Source organism: Arachis hypogaea, chromosome 13 (genome assembly GCF_003086295.3).
Source record: "Arachis hypogaea cultivar Tifrunner chromosome 13, arahy.Tifrunner.gnm2.J5K5, whole genome shotgun sequence".
NCBI classification, from domain to species: domain Eukaryota; kingdom Viridiplantae; phylum Streptophyta; class Magnoliopsida; order Fabales; family Fabaceae; genus Arachis; species Arachis hypogaea.
In genome coordinates this window covers 99,368,255-99,375,666 of record NC_092048.1, presented here as the reverse complement: position 1 = coordinate 99,375,666, position 7,412 = coordinate 99,368,255, and the positions used below count along the sequence as shown (strand labels likewise).

Here is a 7,412-nt window from a genome sequence, read left to right as displayed (position 1 = left end):
AATTAATAATGCCAATTAAATAATTCATTGTTCATGATGGTATATGCATGCATGCTTTAATTGGCCGTGGTATTCTTGGTCATAGGCCACGCTTTTAAAAGCGTGGCCTAAGCCTCCAAAATGTGCTCAATCTTTAAAGTGTGCCCAAAATTCCTCTTTTCTTCTTTTTGGCTTATTTTGTGCTCTTTTGCTTCTTTTTCTTCTTATTTCCTACAAAATCTATAAAATCAAAAGATCAAGGAAATATACCAATTAAATATAAAAACATTCAATATTTAAGCACAAATCATCAATTTCTTGTATGAAAAAACATAGAAAAACCTGACATGGTGACATGTCATCAAAGAACGGAGAACTTATCAGACCTAAATCTACTAACCACATCCTAGCTACCTAACCACCTAAAATCCACTAAGAACATGCATCTCTAACTATCCTAATTTTGAACAGAATGTAAAGAAGCAAACTAACTTAATTGAACAGAGTGATGAAATTGAAATGCAGGGGTGGAGATAGTGAAATCTAGGAGGTTTTGTGACAAAATTGGGAAGGAAGGGGAATGCTAGTGACGGCCGGAGATGGCGGCAGCACGGCGGTAGAGGGGCTGTTCGCGACGGTCTTGGGGTCGGCGGGAGGGCAGGGTTGAGAAAGGAGGAATAAGGAGAAGAAGAGGAGAAGAGAGGGGGGAAGAGTGAGGGGCGGTTGGCGGCGGTCGGTGTCGCCGGTGGTGGTGCGGTGCGAGGGTGATGGTGGTGAGGGGTGGTTATGCAGGAAAAGGGGGGAATTGGAACGTTGAGGGGGGAGAGGGAAGAAAGGGGCACGCGAGGGAGTTAGGATTCTCGCGTCAGGGGGGTTAAGAAAATCAAATCCACGCGTACGCGTGGATCACGCCTAGGCATGGATGGGGGAAAAGTGCATCGACATGTAAGCGTCGTAGACGCGAACGTGTGAACGAGGATAAATAAAGATGATGCGTACGCGTGAGGCACGCGTACACGTCGACCAAAATTGTACTAAACGCACGATTCCAGCGTCGTTTTGGCGCAACTCTCTATTCAGATTAAAGGGGGCTAAGATTTTGCGTGCGACGCGTGCACGTCGCGCATGCCCACGCGTGGTATGCGAGAGTTGAAATTGACACGTACGCGTCGAGGACGCGTACGCGTGACTTGAATTGTGCTTATAGCACACCAGCCGCACGATTCCATCACAACTTTCTGTTCGTTGGATGGAAATGCCGAAGTGATATCGACGCCCACGCATGTCCTATGCGCACGCGTGGATCGGCTTCTCATTTTTTTGGGCAGTATGCAGAATGCAAAATGCAGATGCTGATGCAGACATTATGAATGAACACTAAGAAAAATAAAATAAAATAAAACTAAGAATAAAACAAAATAAAATAAAACCAAGACTGAAAAAGAACGATCATACCATGGTGGGTTGTCTCCCACTTAGCACTTTTAGTTAAAGTCTTTAAGTTGGTCATTTGGTGAGCTCCCTGTCATGGTGGCTTATGCTTGAACTCATCAAAGAATCCCCACCAATGTTTGTGATTCCAATAACCTCTGGGGTCCCAAACTAGGCACATAAATCCTTCGAGCAAGTTAAAGCAAGCGATAAGGTTCCAGGAGTGTGGATTGTTAGAATGAATTTCGGGGTCCAAAACTTTGCTTTTGCACCCGTCTTCTTGTTGATCATCATTTTTTCACTTGGGTGGTGAGCAATCGGAATTCTCACAGAGATATCCAAACAACTTCCTAGACCCATTCAATTGAGAATTATACCAACCCTTGTACTTCAATTTGGAGCATGCAACCATATTGAACCTTGCATGCCAACTCCTATCACTAACCATCTCCCTCTTACTCTTAAAGCCACAAAGAGCTCTAAGTTGACCATCTGTTTCAAGCAAACGATATTCAAGTGGGAACATAAGAGTTGAGGATAAGGATTTTACCCACTTGAATGTTGTATTGGATAGTAATGGCCTTTGGAGAGGTGTTTCCAATGGTCTTGCAAGCTCCACTCCCTTGTACTCTTCTGTGAATTCTTCCACCTCCTTGCAAACCTCTTCAACTGCAACCGCGTCTTGATCAAAATCTTCTACTTCTTCCCCATCACTCAAGTCTTAAGTTGGAGGTTAAGAAAAGTCTACCTCTACATCATCTTCATATTCACTTGGGGAGGGTTCTTCAAACTCAAGGGGTTCAATTGCATATGCAAGTTCATCACTAGGAGAGTTTGATTCATGATCATCATCACCAAGGGAAATTTCTTTCGGATCTATTCCGTCCAATTCTTCATAAGGAACATGCAGTGGAGGTTGTGCACTATCCTCCTTAGCATCAATTTCAAATTTCTTGGCAGAGTTCTCTACAACTCTCGATTCCCATGAAAGTTCAGCGTCTCCTAGGTCTTCAACCACTTCTTCTTCTTCCATAATTACGGGTCCTCCAATTGCTCTAATACAAAATCGAACTCCTCCTTGATGTCTTCCCTCACCAATTCTTCAGCTACTTCTTCACCTTCAAGCTAATCACTTCTCTCTTGTTCCGTGTCAATAGCATTATTGGGATCAAGCTGCTCTTGGGTTGATGCATCCATACGGGATATAAGAGTTTACAGAGTAGAGGTGAGACTAGTGAGAGTAGAGGAAAGTTTGGTTTAAAGCTGTATTCGCCCTTGGCGAATAACACGAAGGGCGTTTACATCTAGTGGAGGTTCATTATTTTGGAGAAAGGGTTCACAGTAGGAAGGTGGTTCTTCTTGGAAAGGGCATGGAGATGGTGAATATGGAGGTGGTGGTGTGTGAGGGTAGTTATTTTGGAGTTGGGGTGGTTCTACGTATGGTTCGTATGGTGGTTGGAATGGTGGGTAAGGGTTAGGGTCATATGGGAGTGAATGGTGGAAAAGGGCTTGTTAGTAGGGTGGTTCAAAGCTATTTTGAGGAGGGAGTTCATAGGTATATTGTGATGGGTGTTGATTGTCACGAAGAGGTCCACCACGGCTATTGTCTTGGTAAGCGTCATAGAATGGTTGTTGATAATACTTTGGAGGTGGTTGTTGCCAAGAGGGTTGATCAAATCCTTGTAGCTCCTCCCATCTTTGATTGTCCCATCCTTGATCCAAGCTCTCATTATAACGTCCATTCCCTACAACATAATTTGAACTAAACTCATAGCCGAAGGGGTGAGAATTCATAGTAGCAAGAGAAATAAAATCTAATAAAAATCAATGGAAATAAACTCCTTAAACTAAAAATACTAAACAAGAAACAAAAAAGTAAATATTTACAATAACCAATAATAAGGCATACGTTTGCAATTTCCTGACAACGGTGCCATTTTGATGATCGAAATTTTGCTAGTAAATGATGCCAGGGCATTTTGGCCAGTTTCACTGACCTTTTCTTTATGGTTTTAGGGTAGTTTCATGCACTTTCTTAGGAAATAAGCAAGTTTTGGGTAGAATTTCACTTACATCTTGATTCAAGCAAACATTGTGCACTTTACATAATTTCATGAGAATTATGCAAGAATTGAATGACAAGTTGGATGATGCATGTCTCATGATTTGGATTAGAACTTTGAAGCACTCTATTGCTTGATTTCAGGACAAAGGAAGCAAGGAAGAACCACATTAGCAACCACGTTAGTCTAACTAACGTGACCTCTAACGTGGAATGGGAGCTAGCTTGCAACGTTAATGAGAAAAGTAAATGCCAATAACATCCTCGAAGCCATCATAGCCCACGTTGAGAGTCACGTTAACTAAGTTAACGTGAACTCTAACGTGGAAGAAGGAAATGAAGCCAACGTTAGTGACACTCACCTTTGTCACTAACGTTGGACCAAGCTCATATTGGCCACGTTAAGAGCCACGTTAACTCAGTTAATGTGGACTCTAACGTGGGGAAGCAAAAGAATGGCCAATGTTAGTGACACTCACCTTTGTCACAAACGTTGGACTAAGCCACTTTGAGCCACGTTAGTTGCCACGTTAACTTAGTTAACGTGGAAGCTAACGTGGAGGGAGCAAGAATCGCCAACGTTAGTGATACTCACCTTTGTCACTAATGTTAGAATGAGCCACTATGAGCAACGTTAACTCCCACGTTAACTTAGTTAACGTAGAAGCTAACGTGGATTGAAGAATGATGAGCCAACGTTAGTGACACTCACCTTTGTCACTAACGTTGGAGATGGCTATCACCACCATGTTAGAAGCCACGTTAACCTAGTTAACGTGAACTCTAACGTGGGAAGTAGGGGCATTTTGAAACGCTAGTGACAAAGGTAAGTGTCACTAACGTTTTCGAAGATTTGGCAAGCCTACGTTAAAGGTCACTTTAGCCACACTAACGTGAACTCTAACATAGGGGGAAGGGAGGATTCTCAACGTTATTGGAAAAGGTAAGTCCCAATAACGTGTGCGGAGGACCAAGAGGCAACGTTAGTGGTCACGTTGGTGCCACTAACGTTGAAGTTAACGTGGATTATCCTTGGGTTAGGAACGTTAGTGAAAAAGGTGACTGCCACTAACGTTCTCGAACCCACACTTTCACTTAACGTTAACGCCACTAACGTCCTAAGCTAAAAGTTCCTGCCCACTTCATACTTTCTCTCTGCAAGTAAAGCTAAGCCCACTGAAGATGATAACTGCTTCAGAATCAAGATCCAAAAGCCCATATCCAAGATTTGAAGAAACAACTAGAAGATCAGAAGAGTAGTATATATAGGGGTAGTTTTGAATTAGAAGGGGGGGTTGGAAATTGGAGAACTACTCTCTGTATTTTACTTTCTCTGCACTTCTAGTTTACTTATCAGAATGTACTCTCCATCTATGCTTTCCATTTCCAGAGCTATGAACAACTAAACCCCTTTCATTGGGTTAGGGAGTTCTGTTGTAATTTGATGGATCAATATTAGTTTTCATTATTCTTCTTCTATATTTTCTCATGATTTTACTAGAAAGCTTTCAATCTTTATTCAATTGGGTGGTTATCTTGGAAAAGAAGCTATTCATACTTGGATCTCTTCTAAACCTTGGAAGAGGAATGAAGAGATCATGCTAGAAATGCTTTCTCATGTTGGACCAAATTGGGATTTGGATGGGTATAGTGACTATAATCCTACCAACACTTAATTTGGGAAAGCATGTGGTATAATCAGTGACCATACTTCATCTCTTCTCATGAGCAATTGACCAAGGAATTGGCTATTGATCAAGATTTGAGAGATTGAATTACCAAGAAATTGTAATTCGATCACTTAAGATTGCCAAGGAGATCAATGAATGCATTGATTGAGGAAGAGATGAAAATGAACTTGATCCGGAGAATGCAACATCTCCTAAGCCCAATGAATTCCTCATTTCTGATCTTACCCATTCTTTTTAAATTCTGCAATCTACTTTTATGAGCATCTTCCCCATTCCCATTTAAGATTTTGCAATTTACTTTCTGCCATTTACATTCAGCTATTTATTTCCAGCATTTACATTTTATGCTATTTACTTTTCCGCCATTTAATTTTCTGCAATTCTCAACTCAATTTCTGCTTAGCTCAACTAGAACATTCCTCTAATTAAAATTGCTTGACCAATCAATCCCTGTGGGATTCGACCTCACTCTACTGTGAGTTTTTACTTGACGACAATTCGGTATACTTGCCAAAGGAAAATTGTTGAGAGACAAGTTTCCGTGCATCAAGTTTATGGCGCCGTTGTCGGGGATTGACTTTGTATCAACAATGATTAAATTGGAGGATAACTAGATTGAGCATTTTTCTTTTGTTTGATTTAAAATTCTGTTTGAGTAATTTACTTTCAGTTTTAGTTATTTTCTTCCCTTTCCCCTACCCATTTCCTTAGTTGTTTACAATTCAGTCCACTAACCCACTAACTGTTTGATATATTGCATCACTCACACTAATAGCAATTCTAACAGAAATACTTTCTGCATCTTTTTCCTTGCTTGTGCCTCGTTGGTTGTATGACAGGGAGAAGAAGCGGGGCTTCAACTTCCTTTGATTCTGAACCCGAGAGGACCTTCCTTAGATTAAGGAGGGAAGCAAGAGGAAAGAGAGTAATTGGTGCTGAGGAAGAGGAGGAGTATTTTGAACCAAACATGGATAAAAATATGGAGAACCATCATGAAGAAGAGGCTCACAACCATGGCAGAAAAGGTCTAGCAAATCATGCTGGGCAGGAGAGAAGAGTTTTAGGCTCTTATATCAACCCAAACCCAGGAAACTATGGGAGTAGCATTCAAAAGCCAACCATACATGCCAACAACTTTGAACTAAAGCCACAGCTCATCACCCTTGTTCAGAACAACTGTTCGTTCGGAGGAGGTGTCCAAGAAGACCCCAACTAACATTTAACCACCTTCCTGAGGATATGTGATACTGTGAAGTCTAACAGTGTTCATCTTGACACCTATAGACTACTCTTATTTCCCTTCTCACTTAAGGATAAAGCATCTAAATGGCTGGAGTCTTTCCCGAAGGAGAGCTTAACAACCTGGGAAGATGTGGTGAATAAATTCTTGGCAAGATTCTATCCTCCTCAATGGATCAACAGGTTGAGAGCTGAGGTACAAACATTCAGGCAGTAGGATGGTGAGACTCTATATGAAGCATGAGAGAGGTTTAAGGACTTGACAAGAAGGTGTCCACCAGATATGTTCAATGAATGGGTGCAGTTGCAGATTTTCTATGAAGGCCTTTCGTATGAATCAAAGAAGGCAGTAGACCATTCATCCGGGGGATCTCTGAACAAGAAGAAGACCATTGAGGAGGCCATAGATGTCATTGAGACTGTAGTAGAGAATGACTACTTCTATGCTTCTGGAAGAGGCAACACTAGAGGAGTAATGGAGCTAAACAATGTAGATGCACTGTTGGCCCAAAACAAGCTTATCACCAAGCAGCTGGCTGATCTTACCAAGAAGATGGAGAGAAACCAAGTAGCAGCAATCACCACCTCATCAGCAACCCAAGAGGGAGTGAATGCAGAGGCAGAAGGTGAGCATGAACAAGCCAACTACATTGGAAACTCACCCAGGCAGACCCATGATCCATACTCCAAGACCTACAACTCTGGTTGGAGGAACCACCCAAACTTTGGGTGGGGAAATCAACAAGACCAAGATCAAGATCAGAGACATCACAACCCCAACAAACATGCAGCTCACCAATATTCCACACAAAGATCATATCAACACCCACCTAACAACACACCTCAACATCCATACCAAAGCCAAAATGACCCTTCTCATCCCTCCAACCTCAACTCACCATCATTTGAAGATAGACTCTCAAGGATTGAGACTATACTTGAAGGCATATGCAAAGAGATTCAAAATAACAAGGTGTTCAAAGAGGAGGTGCGAGCCAGTATCAAGAACC

At 41.8% G+C, this 7,412-nt stretch overlaps 1 non-coding gene across 1 annotated transcript; it reads right to left on the bottom strand.

The window, feature by feature from the left end:
- Positions 1-6,583: 6,583 nt before the first annotated feature.
- Positions 6,584-6,690, bottom strand: LOC112738899 (small nucleolar RNA R71). The gene has a single exon (XR_003169849.1). It is a non-coding gene; the product is annotated as a small nucleolar RNA R71 (small nucleolar RNA).
- Positions 6,691-7,412: the final 722 nt, after the last annotated feature.